This window comes from Pseudophryne corroboree, chromosome 3 (genome assembly GCF_028390025.1).
Source record: "Pseudophryne corroboree isolate aPseCor3 chromosome 3, aPseCor3.hap2, whole genome shotgun sequence".
Lineage (NCBI taxonomy): Eukaryota > Metazoa > Chordata > Amphibia > Anura > Myobatrachidae > Pseudophryne > Pseudophryne corroboree.
Window position 1 is genome coordinate 436,963,042 of NC_086446.1, and position 23,153 is coordinate 436,986,194.

General features: G+C 46.3%; 1 protein-coding gene across 1 annotated transcript in view; it reads left to right on the forward strand.

The window, feature by feature from the left end:
• Positions 1-23,153, forward strand: part of MGAT5B (alpha-1,6-mannosylglycoprotein 6-beta-N-acetylglucosaminyltransferase B) — a 184,368-nt gene that overhangs the window by 8,786 nt on the left and 152,429 nt on the right. The gene's annotated exons all lie outside the window — the stretch shown is intronic.

The window sequence follows — 23,153 nt, forward strand, 5'->3', positions numbered from 1 at the left end:
TATAATATATAGGAGTACGGTACAGAAGGCCACTGCTGTACCTACCTCTGTATCGTCAAGTATACTATCCATCCATACCTGTGGTGCATTTCAGTTTTGCACAGTTTGCTGACCACCAGTATATAATATATATAGCAGTACGGTACAGTAGGCCACTGCTGTACCTACCTCTGTGTCGTCAAGTATACTATCCATCCATACCTGTGGTGCATTTCAGTTTTGCACAGTTTGCTGACCACCAGTATATAATATATATAGCAGTACGGTACAGTAGGCCACTGCTGTACCTACCTCTGTGTCGTCAAGTATACTATCCATCCATACCTGTGGTGCATTTCAGTTTTGCACAGTTTGCTGACCACCAGTATATAATATATATAGCAGTACGGTACAGTAGGCCACTGCTGTACCTACCTCTGTGTCGTCAAGTATACTATCCATCCATACCTGTGGTGCATTTCAGTTGTGCGCAGTATATATAGTAGTAGGCCATTGCTATTGATACTGGCATATAATTCCACACATTAAAAAATGGAGAACAAAAATGTGGAGGTTAAAATAGGGAAAGATCAAGATCCACTTCCACCTCGTGCTGAAGCTGCTGCCACTAGTCATGGCCGAGACGATGAAATGCCATCAACGTCGTCTGCCAATGTTATGAGCCACGTCTGTGGCTCATTCCTGTTTTGCATTTTGGTTATGTATTTTATGTTATACTTCTGTTTATGTTCCCCGTGGGTGTCATGGGGTGTTAGGAGCTCACCCTTAAAGAGAGGGTACTGTTATGAACCACAGGTAGTGGTTCATTCCTATTCTATGTTTATAAATTGTCTTGCAGGCCAGGATTTCCCGTTGCTCTGGTTTAAGAATACTCTTGTTTGCTGCTGGTGGTGAGTCTGTGTAATTGCAGCTTGTTCCCATGTGTTCAGCCTCACCTGTCTGTTGATTGCACCTCTCAGTTGTGCAGCAGGTCAGCTGCACCACATAATTAATTAAGACTCTCTGTTATATTCTGGCTCAGTGCAATTCACAGACGCTGGTGATATTTCCTGGGTTCCAATTTCTTGAGTTCTGAGCTAGTCCCTGCCAGTGCCTGAGCTTCTGTCTAGCAGTGTCTGTCTAGCTGCTTCCGGTGTCAGTTCCTGTGTCAGTTCCTGTGTCTGATTCCGTGTTCTGCCGTGAAGCATTCCTGTCCAGAAGTCCTGTGGCTTTGCCTTTGCCTGGTCGAGTTTCTGGCTTCTTGGTGTCCACCGGTCTGTCGTTTGGGATTCTGCCTGTCCTCCAGTTCTGAGAGTCTGTGTCGGCAGCATTGTGGGTTCCTGTCCGTTTGCCAGTATTTGTACCGGTTCTGTGAGTAGCGGCTTTGCCGCGTCTGTCGGCCTAGGCCGCTGTATTCCTTTGTTATATTTAGTTACTGGTGTTTTGCAGAGGGTTCTGCTTATGCTGTCACCGCCGGTACACAAAAGTATTGTGTCGGCGTGTGGACAGCATTTCCTTTGGTTGTTCTTTTCCTTTGGCGGCAAGCCGCACATACATTTTAGTTTTAGGCTAGTCAGTAGCCCCTGGCTTTGGTTGTTTCAGTTAGAGGTCCCCTTGTTATTACCCTGTCTCAGTTCACGCTTTGTCTCCCTTTAAGACCTGCGGGGGCATCGGAGTTGGGCAGACCTAATCCGCCCTACAAACGCGGCTGCCATGGGCCCAAGAAACCATAGTCATGCAGGCGTGAACTGACCACACGGGTAAAACAACGGAGGTAGGGTGCTAGGGGCTATTTCCACACCGCACCTTGTTTCAGCATCACGTTCTGGTGCTCAGGACTCACTACGCAACATCTCCCTTGTTCTGAACACCAGGAACCTAACAGCCAAGGCCGATGCCCAATGTCATAGTAGAGAGCATGTAAAATCAAAAAAACAAAAGCTCAGTAAAATGACCCAAAAATCTAAATTGAAAGCGTCTGAGGAGAAGCGTAAACTTGCCAATATGCAATTTACGACACGGAGTGGCAAGGAACGGCTGAGGCCCTGGCCTATGTTCATGGCTAGTGGTTCAGCTTCACATGAGGATGGAAGCACTCATCCTCTCGCTAGAAAAATGAAAAGACTTAAGCTGGCAAAAGCACAGCAAAGAACTGTGCGTTCTTCTAAATCACAAATCCTTAAGAAGAGTCCAATTGTGTCGGTTGCGATGCCTGACCTTCCCAACACTGGACGGGAAGAGCTTGCACCTTCCACCATTTGCACGCCCCCTGCAAGTGCTGGAAGGAGCACCCGCAGTCCAGTTCCTGATAGTCAAATTGAAGATGTCACTGTTGAAGTACACCAGGATGAGGATATGGATGTTGCAGGTGCTGGGGAGGAAATTGACAAGGAGGATTCTGATGGTGAGGTGGTTTGTTTAAGTCAGGCACCCGGGGAGACACCTGTTGTCCGTGGGACGAATATGGCCATTGACATGCCTGGTCAAAATACAAAAAAAAAAATCACTTCTTCGGTGTGGAATTATTTCAACACAAATGCGGACAACAGGTGTCAAGCCGTGTGTTGCCTTTGTCAAGCTGTAATAAGTAGGGGTAAGGACGTTAACCACCTCGGAACATCCTCCCTTATACGTCACCTGCAGCGCATTCATCATAAGTCAGTGACAAGTTCAAAAACTTTGGATGACAGCGGAAGCAGTCCACTGACCACTAAATCCCTTCCTCTTGTAACCAAGCTCCTGCAAACCACACCACCAACTCCCTCAGTGTCAATTTCCACCTTACACAGGAAAGCCAATAGTCCTGCAGGCCATGTCACTGGAAAGTATGACGAGTCCTCTCCTGCCTGGGATTCCTCCGATGCATCCTTGAGTGTAATGCCTACTGCTGCTGGCGCTGCTGCTGTTGTTGCTCCTGGGAGTCGATCGTCATCCCAGAGGGGAAGTCGGAAGACCACTTGTACTACTTCCAGTAAGCAATTGACTGTCCAACAGTCCTTTGCGAGGAAGATGAAATATCACAGCAGTCATCCTGCTGCAAAGCGGATAACTCAGGCCTTGGCAGCCTGGGCGGTGAGAAACGTGGTTCTGGTATCCACCGTTAATTCAGAGGCAACTAGAGACTTGATTGAGGTACTGTGTCCCCGGTACCAAATACCATCTAGGTTCCATTTCTCTAGACAGGCGATACCGAAAATGTACACAGACGTCAGAAAAAGAGTCACCAGTGTCCTAAAAAATGCAGTTGTACCCAATTTCCACTTAACCACGGACATGTGGACAAGTGGAGCAGGGCAGACTCAGGACTATATGACTGTGACAGCCCACTGGGTAGATGTATTGCCTCCCGCAGCAAGAACAGCAGCGGCGGCACCAGTAGCAGCATCTCGCAAACGCCAACTCGTTCCTAGGCAGGCTACGCTTTGTATCACCGCTTTCCAGAAGAGGCACACAGCTGACAACCTCTTATGGAAACTGAGGAACATCATCGCAGAATGGCTTACCCCAATTGGACTCTCCTGTGGATTTGTGACATCGGACAATGCCAGCAATATTGTGCGTGCATTACATCAGGGCAAATTCCAGCACGTCCCATGTTTTGCACATACCTTGAATTTGGTGGTGCAGAATTATTTAAAAAACGACAGGGGCGTGCAAGAGATGCTGTAGGTGGCCCGAAGAATTGCGGCCCACTTTCGGCATTCAGCCACCGCGTGCCGAAGACTGGAGCACCACCAAACATTCCTGAACCTACCCTGCCATCATCTGAAGCAAGAGGTGGTAACGAGGTGGAATTCAACCCTCTATATGCTTCAGAGGATGGAGGAGCAGCAAAAGGCCATTCAAGCCTTTACATCTGCCCACGATATAGGCAAAGGAGGGGGAATGCACCTGACTCAAGCGCAGTGGAGAATGATTTCAACGTTGTGCAAGGTTCTGCAACCCTTTGAACTTGCCACACGTGAAGTCAGTTCAGACACTGCCAGCCTGAGTCAGGTCATTCCCCTCATCAGGCTTTTGCAGAAGAAGCTGGAGACATTGAAGGAGGAGCTAAAACAGAGCGATTCCGCTAGGCATGTGGGACTTGTGGATGGAGCCCTTAATTCGCTTAACCAGGATTCACGGGTGGTCAATCTGTTGAAATCAGAGCACTACATTTTGGCCACCGTACTCGATCCTAGATTTAAAAACCTACGTTGTATCTCTCTTTCCGGCAGACACAAGTCTGCAGAGGTTCAAAGACCTGCTGGTGAGAAAATTGTCAGGTCAAGCGGAACGTGACCCGTCAACATCTCCTCCTTCACATTCTCCTGCAACTGGGGGTGCGAGGAAAAGGCTAAGAATTCCGAGCCCACCCGCTGGCGGTGATGCAGGGCAGTCTGGAGCGAGTGCTGACATCTGGTCCGGACTAAAGGACCTGCCAACGATTACTGACATGTCGTCTACTGTCACTGCATATGATTCTGTCACCATTGAAAGAATGGGGGAGGATTATATGAGTGACCGCATCCAAGTAGGCACGTCAGACAGTCCATACATATACTGGCAGGAAAAAGAGGCAATTAGGAGGCCCTTGCACAAACTGGCTTTATTCTACCTAAGTTGCCCTCCCTCCAGTGTGTTCTCCGAAAGAGTGTTTAGTGCAGCCGCTCACCTTGTCAGCAATCGGCGTACGAGGTTACTTCCAGAAAATGTGGAGAAGATGACGTTCATCAAAATGAATTATAATCAATTCCTCCATGGAGACATTCACCAGCAATTGCCTTCAGAAAGTACACAGGGATCTGAGATGGTGGATTCCAGTGGGGACGAATTAATAATCTGTGAGGAGGGGGATGTACACAGTGAAAGGGGTGAGGAATCGGAGGATGATGATGAGGTGGACATCTTGCCTCTGTAGAGCCAGTTTGTGCAAGGAGAGATTGATTGCTTCTTTTTTGGTGGGGGCCCAAACCAACCAGTCATTTCAGTCACAGTCGTGTGGCAGACCCTGTCGCTGAAATGATGGGTTTGTTAAAGTGTGCATGTCCTGTTTATACAACATAAGGGTGGGTGGGAGGGCCCAAGGACAATTCCATCTTGCACCTCTTTTTTCTTTCATTTTTCTTTGCATCATGTGCTGTTTGGGGACAATTTTTTTGAAGTGCCATCCTGCCTGACACTGCAGTGCCACTACTAGATGGGCCAGGTGTTTGTGTCGGCCACTTGGGTCGCTTAGCTTAGCCATCCAGCGACCTCGGTGCAAATTTTAGGACTAAAAATAATATTGTGAGGTGTGAGGTGTTCAGAATAGACTGAAAATGAGTGGAAATTATGGTTATTGAGGTTAATAATACTATGGGATCAAAATTACCCCCAAATTCTATGATTTAAGCTGTTTTTGAGGGTTTTTTGTAAAAAAAAAACGAATCCAAAACACACCCGAATCCGACAAAAAAATTTCAGGGAGGTTTTGCCAAAACGCGTCCGAATCCAAAACACGGCCGCGGAACCGAATCCAAAACCAAAACCCGAAAAATGTCCGGTGCACATCACTACTTATTAAACCAGCAGCGAGGTAGCGGCGGTCAGACCGGTGGCAGGGAGGGAGCAGGCAAGAGCTCCCGAAGATAGAAGACGCTGGAATCCCTGTGGCGGCAGCGGCCATACAAAAGAGCTTAAAGATCTCCGCCCCATAGGTGAAGACTTCGGAAGCCCTGGGGATGCGGTGGCCATGCAAAAGAGCTTAAAGGCCGCCGCCCCCAGGTGAAGGTGCAGCTATATAAACTATTTTAAACATTAGGTGTGTTGGTTTTATTTTAATATATTCTTTACAGGCATACTACGGGTGCCAGCGGGCCCTTAATGTCCGGGCATGCTGGCACTTGTGGTTCTCCAAGTGCCAGCATGTTGGGGCAGGCTTGCTGGGACCTGTAGGCCAACTGTAAAGGACAATATTAGTATGCCATGAACCCCGCAGCCCCCGCCACCAGGGGTGCGGGGCATAACACTGGGCTTTCAGCCCAGTGCTGGTTATTGCTCAGGAGGGGGAACCCCATGTAAGTTTTTGGGGTTCTCACTTTCTGAGGAATGCCAACCCTAGGCTGACTGGTTTGGGAGGGGGGGTGTTTAATGTTATGGCAGGGGGACCCCGCACTGAGCGTCTCCCCTGCTATGGCATTATCCCCTCTGGCAGGTTCAGCCTAGTGCTGGTTTTTGTTAAATAGGGGGAACCCTATGGTTTTTTTAATTTTATTTTTTTTTCTTCCTTTTTCTGGTGGGGGGGGGGGTTGTTGTTGTTGCACGTTACTAAGTGCCTCCCCAGTCACTGCCCTCAATGCACATCGCTGCTACATACCCTGTCCCAGTGGCAGCGGTGGCTCCTGCATCTTCTTCTGGATCCTGGTGGTCATGTGCCGGTCACTTCCAACGAGAATCTCAGATGCTGCAGAGTTACAGTATTTCTCCCACTCCCCCTAATCCCTACCTCTAACCCTCCCCTTAGTCCCTTACCCTAACCTCCTCTCCCCCACAGCCTAACCCTCCTGCCACAGCCTAACCCTAATTGCTTGCATCCTCAAACTGTTGAAATTTCACATGGCAACATTTCAGATGTCGATATTGTGAACCTGTCGACATTTAGTTAGATAGTTATTTTGGGAGTTCCTGCAATTGTGTACGATTGCATCTATTTAGAAATAACGCCAATGTCACTGTAAAAACAGTATCTTTGTTATTTTACTATGGAAGTATTGATGGGCAAGTGCTTGAATGAGCACAAGCTAATATAAACCTCTACACAGTCAGAGATGGATGACCTTCACACAGTATTCAGGTAGTGTGAGGGTTAACAGTTCAGGGTTCATTAGACAGCAGGCTTACAGGGGAGGGTTTAGGGTGGAGCTACTGTAGCAGACATTTTGTTTACAGGAAGGCATAGGAATTGCCTCATTTCATTTGATTCCCCGCCCTCTCTACCTCAGTCACTGATCCCCATCTGTTTTTTCTTTGCCGGTTGGGGTTTGTCAGCCTGGTGGGAAAGAACGGCAGTACAGTAGCTATTGCGCTGCTCTTTGGAGGTGCGCTCTTTTTCCAATACACTGATATAGTCTGGCCTTCCTTACCGGTGGGGGTCAAGTGCTCTGGCTGTCTGGCCGACCCTATTATGGTGTATTGGGGAATGGGTTAGGGCCTCACTAGTTTATTTGGCGTAGCCAAATGGGACGAACTAAAGTAATTTCATGGACAAGGATATCAGCACTAAGAGGTAAAGTCACTGATCATCTGGCCGTTCTTTCTTATGCCACCATACTTATTTAATGTTTTAAATAAATAACGGTTGACCGATATTAATAGCAATTTCAGTGGTCTGTATAGGTACTTTTAGATAAGTTCTAAGTTAAGTATTATTGTTAATTAAGGTTTATGTGTGGTGATGTCAGGCAATCTAAAATCTGACGATAGAACGTTTATAAAGATTACAGAGAACATGATAATTTTGTTATTTTTTATATTCAAAAGTCACATATAGTATTGCTAAAACATCAAAACAATATAAATATAGCTGGTTACAACAAGTTAATGAGGTATCATTTTATTTGAGGTTATTGAGCTAAAGTATGTAACACGATACAGTGAGAGGTAAAGCCGGTGGAGACAGACACAACAGGACTGAAAAACACAACAGTGAGGGCCCATCAAATTATTATTTTTATTATTATCCTTTATATGGTGCCACCAAGTCTCCATAGGGCCGTTCAGAGAAACAATTTAATTGAAACAATTACATTGAAAACACACATTCAGTATAGAAAGACTAGAACAAGACAACAACATATAAGGAGATAGACTAGACAGTGAAGTAAGACATCAGTGACAATAAAACTGTCTAACTCAGTGACACAGCGTCCTCACAGAAGGGATCGCTCACAATAACCATGAGTGGAGACATGCATAGGACAAAGAGAGAACAAAAGGGAGGAGGGCCCTGCTAGTGAGAGCTTACAGACAGTGGTGATTTTCATTAGACACGTGAGCTCGTGCCTAGTGGTGCCACTTGCTTGAGTGGCGGCACTTGGAGGCTTGTTTTATTTCTGTCAGTCTGAAATTTGCAGGTAACTGCTAAATATTTGCCCTACCATACATGACCTTCAATGGAGTGTGTTCTGGGAGGACATTCTCAGAATACCGCTGTAAGCTGTCCTACTTATTAACTTTGGATATATAATAAAATAAAAAAACTAAATGTCATAGCTCATGTCTTGTTTAATTATTATTGTTAATGTTGTTATTATTATTATTATTATTATTATTATTTGAAACTACCAATCATCAAATGAGGGCTTATACCCAAACAATTAAAATAATAAAATTGGAGGGTGGGGAGCTGCTGTTACTGTTGCGCTAGGGGCATCCTGATTCCTAAATGCGCCCCTGCGGACTAAGGGACTCAGGTCTTACTGGGAGATGAATTGGGTAGACCAAGGCAGAAGGGTAGAGAGATGAGAGCTAAGCAAGTGAAGAGAGCTTATAGGCTTTGAACAACAAGTGTATTTTTTTTTTTAACATCAATAATTTTTATTAAATTTTTTGTTATGAAAAACAGGGGTAAAGAAAGAAGAAAAGGGAGGGGAAGCAGTAAATACATAGATGAGACAATATGTATACTTATACATACAATTCAAAATCAATCAAACATGTGTATCAGAAAAACTACAATGTACGTAATGTAGTAAGGGGTACATAATGAAGGAGAGCAAAAGAGAAAGAAGAAAAAAAAGACACAGAGTTCACAATAATACAAATTGCAACCATGAGCACAGAGCGATCCCAGACTCAGGAAGAGGAGGGGTCTCCATCTGGGGGAGGGATGTGAGGGTGAGTGTCCGGGGAGGAGGATCGCAGTACTAAATTGGCTCCCTCACCCTCCGTGGCAAAGAGCAGCCAAGGCTTCCAACGCACTAGAGGGGACTAGACAGAAAGGGAGCAAGGCATATACTCAGTCTCCATCAAAAATTGCTTCTGAATTTTATGTATGACGTTCATTAAGGGGGGGGGGGGGGGTATGGATTGTTTCCAATTCTGGGCTAAGACCGCACGGGCTGCAAGGCAAATATGACCTAAAACGTACTGTAAATTAGCACCTACGGTGCGCGGGTAGACATTTAGTAAAGCAATGAGGGGGGTGGGGGACAGAGTGAGTCCAAGTACTTTATTAATCAGCCCAAACACCTCGACCCAGTACAACTTAATAGAGGGAGAGGTCCAAAAAATATGAAAAAGATGGCCCACCTCACCGCAGAGGCGCCAGCAAAACTTCGAGCATGCAGGCCAAATCGTGTGCAACCTATCGGGTGTGAGATATAACCTATGCAGTAACTTGACGTGCATCTCGGAATGATTTAGGCATTTAGACATAGTAAAGGATGACATAATGTGTTGCCATTGGGGGTCGGTAAGGGTACAGCCAATATCCACCTCCCACCTGATTTGGGCTCTAGTTTTAAGAACGGGAACCAATGCTAGCAGTGTTTTGTACCAGAAGGAGATCTCACCTGCAGAAGCATCCTTAGAAAGACGACCGAGGACCTGAGACATAGGAGGGTGCAATGGGGAGGGGGCAAGGTGGAGGCTGTTCCACCAATGTTGTATTTGATAGTATCTGAGCCTCTCAGATTCAGGTAAAGCAAAGCGTTCTTGAATGGCAGAGAAGGAGCTAAGCACGGGCCCAGTAAACAGGTCTCCCAGTAAACCAATCCCCCTAGAACGCCTACCTGCCAAATTGAGATTAGGGACTAGGGCGGCTACTGTGCGTAGGGAAATTCGAGGCAAGGTATGAAAGGGAGAAGAGAGGCCCATGGTCAGTCTGTCCCAGACCTGTAGAGTGGCTCGGGTTGAGAGGAGAAGGCGTAGGTCCGATGGTCGCATAGATTTGGGTAGCCAAAAAAGATCCCTCAAGGGGAACCTGGGGCAGGCTAGTCCCTCCAAACACGTCCACTCCGAATGGGCATCACTAGAAAGAGCTTTAATCTGGGCTAAGAGGCAGGCTTCTTGGTATAGGGAAAGATTAGGCATGTCGAGGCCACCAACTCTCCTAGGCAATGACATCCTGGTGCGGGACAATTTAGGCGGTCGCGAAGACCAGACATAATTGGTGAGGATAGTAGTAGCCTTATCTAAATATTTCTTGGGGAAGACAAAGGGGATTGTGCGAAACAGAAACATTAATTTGGGAAGCAACGACATTTTAAAGGCGGCCAGACGTCCCAGCCATGATATATCATAATTAAGCCACGATTTGGTGGACAATTGTAGCGCGGTCAGTAAAGGGGGGAGGTTAACGTCAAATACAGAAGAGGAGGATGGGGGGATATAGATACCCAAATACTGTATTGAGGTCGTTTGCCAATTGTAGGGGTATTTAGCACGCAAAGGGACCATGGAGTGAGTTAGATTAATAGGCAGGGCATCAGTTTTAGTTGTGTTTAATTTGTAATAGGACGCTGCAGAGTACCTATCTAAAATATCGTGTAGATGAGGGAGGGATGTGCAGGGGTCGGTTACAAATAAAAGAACATCATCTGCAAATAATCATAGTTTATGGGAGACGGTACCGAGTTGGAGTCCTGGGAACTGTCCGCCCGAATCTTAGCTGCCAAAGGTTCAATCGCCAAGACAAAAATGAGAGGGGAGAGGGGGCAGCCCTGACGCGTGCCGTTGTAAATTGGGAAGGGGGAAGACAGAATACCATTACTAAAGACCCGGGCCGAGGGTGAGCTATACAGGGCTAGTATGGATGACAGGATTCGGTCACGGAAGCCAAATTTCAATAATACTTCCCGTATGTAGGTCCAGTTTATGCGGTCAAAAGCCTTCTCCGCATCTAAAGATAACAGGAGAAGGCCCTGTTCACGGGCTATGGAGTCTACGAGGTTAAATACCCTACGAGTATTATCAGACGCTTGTCGACCAGGGATAAATCCGACCTGGTCGGGGTGTATCAAGGAGGGAAGGAGGGCGTTCAATCGGTAAGCTATTAATTTAGCATATATTTTAATGTCTCCGTTTAACAGCGCAATGGGGCGGTAGTTTTGGCAAGAAGTCAAGTCCTTACCTGGTTTGGGGATCGTGACGATGCGAGCCTCCAGCATCTCCGTTGGGAGAGTGCCCTGAGAAGTGATTTCATTATAAACTGTTACCAGAGATGGAGCCAGGAGGTCCTGGAGTGAAACATAAAAATCATTAATAAAGCCATCTGGGCCTGGTGCCTTATCTTTAGGGAGGGATTTAATTGCCCTTAGCATGTCCGTGGTGGACCAGGCGGCATTCAGCATTTCTAATTGGTAGTCGGTAATGGAAGGAAGTTTCAAATCAGCGAGAAAGGAGTTGATAGAGGAAAGAGTGGGCTGCGGGGTAGAAGGGTCAGTCAAGAGATTATAAAGTTGGGAATAGAAGTCAGCAAACTGATTTGATATCTCCAAAGGGTTAGATATTTTGGCGCCTGTTGGGGACATAATAAGCTTAATTCTATTCCTAGCTTGTTGCGCTCTAAGCTTACGAGCAAGCAATTTTCCCGGTCTATTCCCCGCCAGGTAAAATTTCTGACGCATCCTGTTTAATGAAGCCTGGGTGCGTACCATAAGCAATGTCTGAAGCTGTGACCTAATGTCAGCTAACTCTTTCTGGAGGGATCTCGAGGGTCGAGCTTGATTTTTCTCCTCCAGTTCCTTTTAATTTACGCTCCAAATCATTCAAACGTTGTTGATGTAGTTTCTTAAGCTGGGCTCCTGCCTGTATTGCCGCCCCTCTAGCAACGGCTTTCAGCGCGCACCAGAAATTCAGAGTGGACGTGTCCGAAGGAGAATTAAATTCCAAGTAGGACATGATGCTGTCTACTATAATTTTTTTAGATACGGGGTTGGCCAGTAAGTGAGGAGAGAGTCTCCAAGGTCGGGGCGGGGCATGCTGAGTATTAAGATCCCATTTAAGAATCAGCGGGGCATGATCTGACCAGGTTATTGGAAGGATATCTGCGGATCTAGCAAATTGGAGGGTCCATTTATCAGAAAACTAAAAATCAATACGGGAATAGGAGTTGTGAACGGTAGAATAGTATGTGTACTCATGGCCTGTAGGGTTTTGCACTCGCCTAATATCGTAGAGGTCAAATTCAGCCAGGAGATTGCGGAAGGCTAAGCATGAGGTGTTAGAGGAGGCTAAAGGGGAAGAAAAGGGCATGGGAGACCTGTCGAACCGAGGGTCAAGGACCAAATTAAAGTCCCCCATGAGGAGGAGCGAGCCTGTACGGTTCCTCTGGATAACTAAACATAGTTTACATAAAAAAGCCACTTGATTTGAGTTAGGGGCATAAGCTGAAACCAGGGTAACCGGTTTGTCATTTAAAAGGCCACTCAAGATAAGATAGCGGCCATTTTTATCGGCAACCTGGGAGTGTAAAGTGAAGGAGACGGAGTTTTTAAACAATATAGCTACACCATTCCTCTTAAAAGGGCCGTTTGCAAAATAACCGATAGGGAACCTGCGGTCTTCAAACATAGGGGGCGCTAAGGATGAAAAGTGTGTCTCCTGCAGCGCAACAACATCCGCCTTGTGCCTAGCAAAATAGCCCAATGCTAACCTTCGCTTATTAGGGGAGTTTAACCCATTTAACGTTCATGGACAGAACCTGGAGCATCGAGACGATCTAAAGCACGCCATGAGTGGTAAGATATCTTGGTATACATACATACAAGAATTTTTTTTGTCTCATACAGTTAGTTACAGTGCTGTGAGAGGGGGGGGGGGGGGAGGGAGGGAATAACGGGGAAAGAAAGGGTAAGAACAAACCAAAACGACCCAGTACATTGGGTCAGTATAACTACTGCAAGGAAAGCAAAAAAATGCAGTAGTACATTAACAGGGGGGAACATGTAGCCTAACGCCACCACCACCAATGAACCTAGATGAGGAGAGGAAAAAAAAGAGACATGGACAGATACAAATATGCCTACCAACCATGTAAAGAAAACAGAGAACAATACGCATGAACTAAACCATGAGCACGGAGTCGGGACTCCAGCAATATAACTACTAACAGGATAACTCACGTGACCATATCCAAATGAATAGCTGAGACCCATCCGTTAGAACGGTACAAAGTAACGTCCATATTCAAAGTCCAAATTCAAAGTGACGACTTCAGGCGACGAACCACTCCGATTGAAGAGTTGACTGTTTCTTGGATCCAGGCGGCATCGTGACAGGAATATCCCACTCCGATAGCAGCTTGACTCCAGCTTCCAATGAGGCAACTGTGTAGGATTTATTTTCATACGAGATGATGAGCTTAACCGGAAAACCCCATCGATAAGTGATCTCCTGGTCACGGAGCGCCAGGGTAACAGGGATAAACGATCGTCTTTTAGCCAAAGTCAAAGCAGAGATATCCGGAAAAAGTTGTAATCCACCAAGCACATCAGAATCCGAGTCTCTTGCCGCCTTCAGGATGCGTTCTTTCGTCGTGAAGAAGTGCACTCTCATGAGCGTGTCTCGCGGGAGCGAGGGAGGGACCGAGCACGGTTTAGGTAGTCTATGGATCCTGTCTATAAGCAGCTCCCTGGGGTCAGCCCTTGGCAAATGCTTCCTAAATAACGCGGTGGCGTAATCCTCCAGCTCAGAATTTTGCACGGAGTCGGGAATGCCTCAGATCTTGATATTATTACGCCGACCTCGATATCCGCAATCTTAAGTTTAAACTCCTCAAGGTCACTCTGCTGTTGATCATGGGCCGCTATGAGGTCGTTGTGAGACGAGACCAATTCCTCGACTTTCCATTCCAGATGGTCTGTACGTTCCCCTATAGCATGCAATTCCATCTTAACCTCTTGGACAGCCGCTGTGAGATCTTGAGTCAGCTCTGTTTTAAACGCTGATAGAGCCTGATACGGAGTTTTGACCGTGAGAGGGGCGTCGGATTCCGCGTCAAACCCCGGGACAGAAGCAGGGCTGCAGGGAGGGTCTGTCGCAGAAGTGGCTACAGGGGATTTCCGTGCAGTAGAGGTGGCAGGAGCCGCTTTCTGAGATGGAAAAGATACTCTAGGAGGCAGCACAACTTTAACCTTTTTCGGAGGCATTCTGAAGAGATGTAATTCCGTAGGCTAGGCAAGAGCGCTGAAGAGACCACGGATCCCGGAGAATATATGGCGAAAGGTTAGGTAAGCATAAACGGTCTGGACTACATCAGAAGAATGGCATCACCAGAGGCCCGGCATCCGGTCATCACCCTCCAGCAGTGCCCAGGGGGCAGATCTCCAGCGAGCAAGGGAGAGGAGGAGCCAGGCACCCAGATAACAGCCAGCAGCACAGCGTCACAGGGGTCGGGCAGACCGTGCTTCCCTGGGCAATCACTCTCCCCTCCAGGGATGTTCCCGCGTTACTGTGCAGGGTCGAGGAGTATGAGGAGGAGCACAGAGAAGGAGCCAGTCCATCCACAGCTGCAAGGGGGGGGGGGTAGGTGGCTATTAACAGCCCTCACGCTGGCAGGGCTCATCAGGTGGGTGTGTGCAGCTAATTTAGGCCCCGGATCCCGGATCTAGTGTAGGCCTCAACTCCCAGGGGCTTCAAAAAAGGCAGCAGACCCCTCATTTTCCCTGTGGAGGGGGTATTTATGTGGCAGGGGGGCTCAGGGGGAACAGGCTACGCCCGTGGGAGCGGGGGAATGCAGCCGACTGGCGGGTCGGGTGTAGCAAGATGGTAGCCGCCGGGAGGGGTGCAGGAGCAAGGAGGCCGCAGCCGCGGCTCTGGAGGGCAGGGAGCGGGAGTCTGAACCCCGCCGCCGTCCCTGATGGTCTGGGGCAGGTAAGGGGCAATGGATGGGCCGGTTTGGAGGCAGGGAGGAGCTGCCCGGGGACCCAGTGCGGCCGCGTTCCGGTCCCGGAGCCCGCGCCTGGGCAGGCCCCAAACTCGAGGTCCCGGCTTCGGGACGAGACGTAGGCCTCTGCTCTAAAAAAGTTCCAGGGGGCACCTCTCCAGCCTCCCCGGGTCTCGGACGTGATGGGCACCCGCCGGGGAGAGAATCAGGGGGGAAAGCCGGAGATAGATCCACTTTAAATGCAGGGCCGGCAGGAGCTCATGGAAGGCACGTCTTCTCAGGCTGCAGGTCAGGCCACGCCCCCCCAACAAGTGTATTTTAAGGTAGCTTTTGAAGCAGTACAGGCTGATAGGGTGAGGGAGTGAGTTACAGAGGAAGGGAGCAGCTTGGGAGAAATTTTGGATTCAGGAATGGGAGCAATTAATGTAGAGGTAAGGTGATTGTCAGAGGAAGAGCGTAGAGAGCAAGGGGGAGTGTGGATTGAGTCCTGAGATGAAGTCTGAGACAGTGATGTGCAGTCAGGGTAGGCAGGTTACAATGCTCATCCACAAGGTGAGATGCAGCGGAGATACTGTCACACGCCAGACTGGTAAACCCTGTTTCTGCACAAAGCGCCATTGCTTCATGCAAGTGCATCACTTACCAAAACTGTCAGGATATGTCCCAAGCCATAATAATAATAATAATAATAATAATAAAGATGGTTTGTTTTCATGTGGTGATGGCACCGCCTGGATATGTGCACCGCCATCTTGCCTGAGATCAGGTGACTGCACAAACAGTTCCAATCCATATCTCCTGCACATGACTCCAGAGACTTATCAGCCAGGGCTCCCTTTATAAGTGTCTCCCTGGGCAGTGGGCACTACTTATTGCCACTCTACTCTATCCTGGCTGCTAGTTCCAGTCTGCACTATTCAGAGTTTGGCTCCACAGTTCAGTATGTTCCACAAAGCTGCTGCGTGCTTCTCCAGCACTAGCCAGCTTTGCTGATAGCTATCCTGAGAGTCATGTGCATTATTGAATGCTTCAGGTTCAAGCCAGTCCAGCTGCACTACATTCAGGACTTCTGTGCAAGCTGTGTATTTCTCCATCGCTAGCCAGTACTGCTGAGAGCTACCCACAGCCTACAGTACTTTTGTTATATGCTGCAAGTTTCAGCCAGTCCTGCTGTACATCATTCAGGACTCCTTTGTAAAGTTGTGTATTTCTCTAGCGCTAGCCTGCTTTGCTGAACACTACTCACAGTGCATTACTATATGTTCCAAGTCAGTCCTGCTACTCATCATTCACAGACTCATGTTAAACTGGGTTCTATCCAGGTGCTAATCAGTGCAGCTGTGTGCTATCCACAAACTTGAGTGTTTTTGTATGCTGTTAAAGTGTCAAACTATACTGCTATTATTATTATTATTATCCTTAATTTATATGGCTCCACATGGGATCTGCAGCGCCTAATTATAGAGTACATAAACAAGCAAAACAAGAAACAGTGACTTACAGTTCCAGACAGTATAGCATACGTCCCAACATGACCCTCTCTAGGAGGGACAGAATGCTCTTCTCCTGGACTTCCCACTTAATTTACGATTGCCATCACCTGTGGTGAAACACCTTTCTTATCCATTAACCTGTTCAACACAGGTGCCGGCAATCTTAAATTAAGAGGAAAGTCCAGGAGCAGAGCATTCTGTCCCTCCTGGAGAGGGTCATGTTGGGAGGTATGATATAGGACAAGTACAGGGCATATAAACATAGCTGTCTCAGCAGGCGACACTGAGATAAGTATCAGGGCGGCAGAAAACTGAGGGATTTGGTGCCGTCGAAAGGGTGTATTGAAAAGAAGATAGGTTAAGTCAGAGATGGAAAAGCACATGAGATAAGACGGCCCTGCTCGTGAAAGCTTACATTCTAAAGGGAGAGGCATATAGACAGGGGTGACAGATGGGGTAGAAAGTGAGTGTGGGAAAGATGACTGGGTTTGATGAAGAAGTGGGTCTTGAGCATACTTGCCTACCTGACCCTCTCCATGAGGGAGAAAATGCTCTGTTCCTGGACTTTCCTGGTAATGTATGATTGTCATCACCTGTGGTGAGCTAGTTAATTGATAAGAAAGGTGTTTCACCACAGGTGATGGCAATCATACATTACCAGGAAAGTCCAGGAACAGAGCATTTTCTCCCTCATGGAGAGGGTCAGGTAAGCAAGTATGGTCTTGAGCAAGCTAACACCATTTAGTCTCCTTTGTGTACCTGTGTATCTTCAGCTCCAGGGAATCAGTAAGTAATACCGATGGCCGGGATGCCGGCCGTCAGTATTCTGACAGCGGCATCCCGGCCACTAGGATGCTGGCAGCGGAGCCACATCCTGGTGGCAGCTCGCCACAGGTTATTTTCTCCCTCTATGGGTGTCGTGGACCTCGATCCCATGTGTTATCGCGGCTCTAGCAGAACACTTATCACGGATAATCCCAGATAAGCACTGGCATCGGGGGAGGAACACGCCGCATTGGGGCTAATTGCATCACGGGTAATTGGATACCCCCTAGTCCTTAAAAAAAATTCTGGAAATTACCTAATGTTTTATATATATATATATATATATATATATATATATTTTTTGTGTCACACTTGTATCTGTCACAGTTCACATGCACATTGCACTTTATTGTTATTGCACTCCCCATTTGCTTCCGTGAGGCGCGCTGGGCTGAGCGCGTCTGGTTGCCTGGCGACGGCAATGACATCTCTTGCGAGATGCGCCGGGCCGAGCCTTGCCTGGTAGCCTGGCAACGGTTACGTCATTACCCGCGGCCGGACGCCGGGACCGCCGGAGACGCTTCCGCCCCCCGCCCTCGTTTGGCAGCAGTGGCGTGTGTAAAGTATTTAAGGTGAGAACTGTTTAAACACTGTTTGCTTCACCATGTGTCCTTGAAAAAAACACCCGCCGCGGTGTTGAAACGTTGGACCCTCATGTTGTTTTCTACATAAAGATTTCTTTCTTTCACCAAAATCCGTGGAGTGCCGCCTGGTTTTGTGATACGGGGTCAGTGGACATCTGTCCCCCATCATCGCTAACCCTTCACTGTATATATAAATATATATATATATATATATATATAAAATTATTATTATTATTATTATATATAGAATTATTACAAAAAATGCTTAAAATCTTTACTGCTTCGTTATAAAAATATTTGGGCAGGGCTTGATAATGCAAACCATTTTTGACTCCTTTGGATCATTTTAACAATAGTGTTGAATATCACTCCAGGCTTTGTATGGATAGGCCATTATTCATTGTAATTGGGAATTGAAGATGTTTATGTTTAGCTCTTGTCCTCTTCTTTGATATGAGGAAGAGGTGATAAGCCGTAGGTTATGATTTTAGGCTAGATTAATAGAATGCCAATGATCTCAGTGCAGGGCTGGTTAAGGTTTGTGGGGGCCCCATAGACAGGGCCACATTAGCAATGGGATGGATAGAGCTACAGCTTCAAGCTTCCTCATAAAAATAGGCCCATTATCATGGCAGTCTCCTAATTTATGGGGACCCTTACCAATAAAACTGTCGATTTTACATGCTAAGGATGGTATTAAAACGGATAATGTATAAATTATTTCAGTATATGCGTTAAATACACTGTAGTGCCTTCAGTTCACATTATGCCTCATAGAAACCCCAGTTTGCATATGCCAGAGGGCCCGCATGTTTGTGATGTAGTTATGTGTGGAGGTCAGCATGTGTGAAGGTGGGGTGACCTTCCCCCAATAAGCAATAATCCATTTTGTACTAAATGCCTGCAGTTACCAGCAATACTGAAACCCATAGACTTCAGTGCCTAACACCTCAGAAAATGGGGTTAGCTAAAGGGTCCAAGATTATCAGAGTTTGGTAAGCAAGCAATGACTGCAGGCCCTATGAAAAAAAAAATCGGGACTGCAATCTTCAACTATAGTTTGCCTGCCATAGAAGATACATCTGCTATCTCCAGTGTTCAGGTTTTGTTAAAAAAAAAAATTCAGCTTTAAAATGAAGTGGGTGACTTTCATCTCACTAAAGTTTAATTAGATACATAAATATTTTCACACTTGAAGTAGATGGGAAGGAAAAGAGAGAATAGTAAAATAATGGGGGGAAAATACCTTTGATCCCTGAAGTAATCTAGACACTCCCAGAAGAAATGTTTTGAACACCAAGGTCACCGATTGATGTCTTGACTAGAGATAAGCGGGTTCGGTTCCCTGAGAACTGAACCCCCCGAACATTTTGTCCCGAGCCCAGATCCGAGTTCGGCTCGGGACTTCCCGACAGACTCGTAAACCAGAACAAGGCAAAACGTCATCATCCGGATCCTCGCAGGTTTTGGACCCCATATAAACAGCCGCGTGTAGCCGCCTTTTTCACTCTGGACTTTGAGAGTGAGGGAGACAGACCTCTGTCTCTGTGGGTGATGGCGTCGGGTGGGGTTAGTGTGTGCTCTGTAGGGGTGGTGCTGCAGTCACTGTGGTGTACCTGTGCTGTGTTAGGGGTGCTGTCCTGGCTGTCACTGATGTTTCATGTGCTGTTACGGCTGGGTGCTGCAGCTGTACATGGGTGTTGCTGTCCTGGCTTTCACTGTGTTGTACAGGGTGCAGGGGCACTGTCCTCCTGTATGTTTAAAAGATAGGGGTGCTGCTGGCCCTGTATATTGCAAAAAATCAGGGGTGCAGTTGTTAAAAATTTAAAGCATGCTGCTCCTGTATGCTGTAAAATATAGGGGTGCTGCTGGCCCTGTATGTTGTAAATATTAAAAGCACACTGCTGTATGCTGTAAAGTATAGGGGTGCTGCTGTTTAAATAACATTACACTGGCCCAGTATGCTATAGAAATTCAGGGGTGGAGTTGTTAAAAATTAAAAGCACACTGCTGTATGTTGTCAAATTTAGGGGTGTTGCTGTTCAAATAACATTACACTGGCCCTGTATGCTATAAAAATTCAGGGGCGCAGTTGTTAGAAATTAAAAGCACACTGCTGTATGCTGTAAAATATAGGGGTGTTGCTGTTCAAATAACATTACACTGGCCCTGTATGCTATAAAAATTCAGGGGTGCAGTTGTTAAAAATTAAAAGCACACTGCTGTATGCTGAAGAATATTGGGGTGCTGCTGTTTAAATAACATTACACTGGCCCCGTAGGCTATAAAAATCAGGGGTACAGTTGTTAGAAATTAAAAGCACACTGCTGTATGCTGTAAAATATAGGGGTGCTGCTGTTTAAATAACATTACACTGGCCCTGTATGCTATTAAAATTCGGGGTGCAGTTGCTAAAAATGAAAAGCACACTGCTGTATGCTGTAAAATATAGGGGTGCTTCTGTTTAAATAACATTACACTGGTCCTGAATGCTATTAAAATTCAGGGGTACAGTTGTTAAAAATTAAAAGCACACTGCTGTATGCTGTAAAATATAGGGGTGTTGCTGTTCAACTAACATTACAATGGCCCTGTATGCTATAAAAATTCAGGGGTGCAGTTGTTAAAAATTAAAAGCACACTGCTGTATGCTGTAAAATATAGGGGTGTTGCTGTTCAACTAACATTACACTTTCCCTGTATGCTATTAAAATTCAGGGGTGCAGGGAAATTCAATGTTCACTGGCCCTGTCTTGTGTGCTGTAATAATTCTAGGGTGCAGTAAAAATCAATGTACACTGGCTCTGTCTTGTATGCTGTAATAATTCTAGGGTGCAGTGAAAATCAATGTACACTGGCCCTGTCTTGTATCTTGTAATAATTCTAGGGTGCAGTGAAAATCAATGTACACTTGCCCTGTCTTGTATGCTGTAATAATTCTAGGGTGCCTTGAAAATCAATGTACACCGGCCTTGTCTTGTATGCTGTAAAATTACAGGGGTGTTGTGAAAATATAGGGGTGCTGGCACTGTCTACAGTTGCGATGTCTAGGCCTTACCGTCACAACACTGTATGAGAAGAGGAGGCTCCTACCACCATTTGCACACCCCCTGCAATTGCTGGGAGGAGCACCACCAGTCCAGTTGCTGATATTGAGATTGAGGATGTCACTGTAGAAGTACACCAGGATGAGGAGGATATGGATGTAGCTGCAGAGGAAGTTGACGCCGAAAATTTTGATGGTGATGTGTTTTGTTTGAATAAGGCACCAGTGGAGACAGTGGTTGGCCATGGGATGAAAAAGCCCATTGTCATGCCAAGGCAAATTACCAAAAAAGCCACCTCTTCGGTGTGGAATTATTTCTCCACAAATCTGGACAACAGGTGTCAAGCCATCTGTTGCCTTTGTCAATCCATAATAAGTAGGGACAAGGATGTAAACCACCTAGGAACATCCTCCCTTATACGTCACCTGCAGCACATTCATCATAAGTCATTGTCAAGTTCAGAAACTTTGGGTAATAGCGTAAGCAGTCCACTGACACTAAATTATGTGATTTGTTTGTTTGAATATTACATCTCTGTGAGGATGAGGATGTAAACACTGAAGGAGGGGGGGGGGAGAGTATGAGGATGAGGGCGACATCTTGCCACTGTAGAGACAGTTTGTGCAAGGAGAGATTAATTGCTTCTTTTTTGGTGGGGGCCCAAACAAAGCAATCATTTCAGCCACAGTCGTGTGGCAGACCCTGTCGCTGAAATTATTGGTTTGTTAAAGTGTGCATGTCCTGTTTATACAACATACGGGTGGATGGGAGAGCCCAAGTACAATTCCATCTTGTACGTCTTTTCTTTGCCACATCATTCCAGGGGTGCTGCCCTATATGGGGTGCTGCCCCTCTGCCCTATCAGTCCAGTGGTACTGCCCCACTGCCATTTAAGTCTAGGGGTGCTGTTGCCTGTCTGCTGTTCTGTGTAATTCTCCAGGGGTGCTGCCTATGCTGTATAAATCCAGGGGTGCTGCTGTGCTTGATCCTAGGTTTAAATTAAAGCCTAGAGCAGATATGAAACAAGCTTAAACATCACAAACAGATTTGTGAAAACTAGCCGCAAAGGGGGAAATGGAAATTGCTAAAGTGCTTTTAAACGAAGTAGGGAGAGACCACATTTGTGGCCTAAGTCAGTATGGCTCAGTAAGAGACTGATTCATAATCCAGCACAACTGCCAGAGAGGTAAACGTGATGTTTTCTGCCAGAGCATTAGAGAAAGATTCTTCTCAATTATTTCATGTTAGGGACTCACTCAAATTAATGGCTCCAATTAGTCAACCTTAATTTTGATTTTTTTATTGATTTTCCACATTTTGGGATTATTTATTTAGAAGATGCGCATTTGTTGTACAGGGATCTTCTTTTCCTAAGGCCTGCATAGGGTTATCTCAAGACCTTGTGGTGTCAGAAGAATAGAGTTTCAGTGATCTTGCATTACATCAGCTTTCCATTGCACTGTAGCACTAGATGGTTCAGGAGCTCCTGTGAGGCACAAACAGTTACTGAATAAGGCCTAGCATGGAGTCTCATGGTGGCTTACAGCCAGGAAGATGTCTGGCTTGCCAGGCTGAGGCATGCTGTGGGCTAAGGTTAGCATTACTTCCTCCCACCCATCCTACTTATAGTATGAAATGAGTTTGGAATGTAGAGTGGTAAGCTCCACTAGGGCAGGGGCTCACCAACAAAATGTTTTACTGCACAGTCGTGCTTAGTACTTTACCGAACCCACCCGTACTCAACTTGCCCCATTCAGGGCTGCTGGGGGGTCTCAGGAGGGGCTGCTAAAACATCTAAGGGGCTGCTTTATTTAAAAATAAAATATGAATAAAATAAACAAGACACACAGGTATGCTCACATGCGTGTAACTGGGAGCTGTGAAAAACAAAAATAAGGCATCTGCCACAAAATATGTAAATAAAAATGCAATAAAAACATGGAAAAATAAGAAACACACAAGATTTCACAAAATAAGTCTCCAGACTCCGTGGAGGGGTAAATATCCAATCTTGATCCTGTGGTATACACCAGTTTATCAGCATTAAATCCGAGATTATCTTAATCCCTGAAAGTGGAGAAGGGGGTACAATTTTGGTGGCTTTGGCCCCTAGTTTTTCAATTTGTCCAGTAATGTGGTAATCAATAATTAAATATTTGCTTGGTTGAAGTCCTCTCTGTTCCACACCAATATAGGAGTGGAGGTGAAAGCCTGTGTGTTGTTCCTGATTGCATGTGCCTCTCTAATTTTTAATCACCTTCTTGACACTGTACTCTTCCTCTTGCCTCTTCTCATAATGTGAAAAGTCATCAAATATGGAGGTGGTATGTTTGTAGCTAGCTATGATTCTGAGAACTTGGTGAGATTTTTCCAGGGG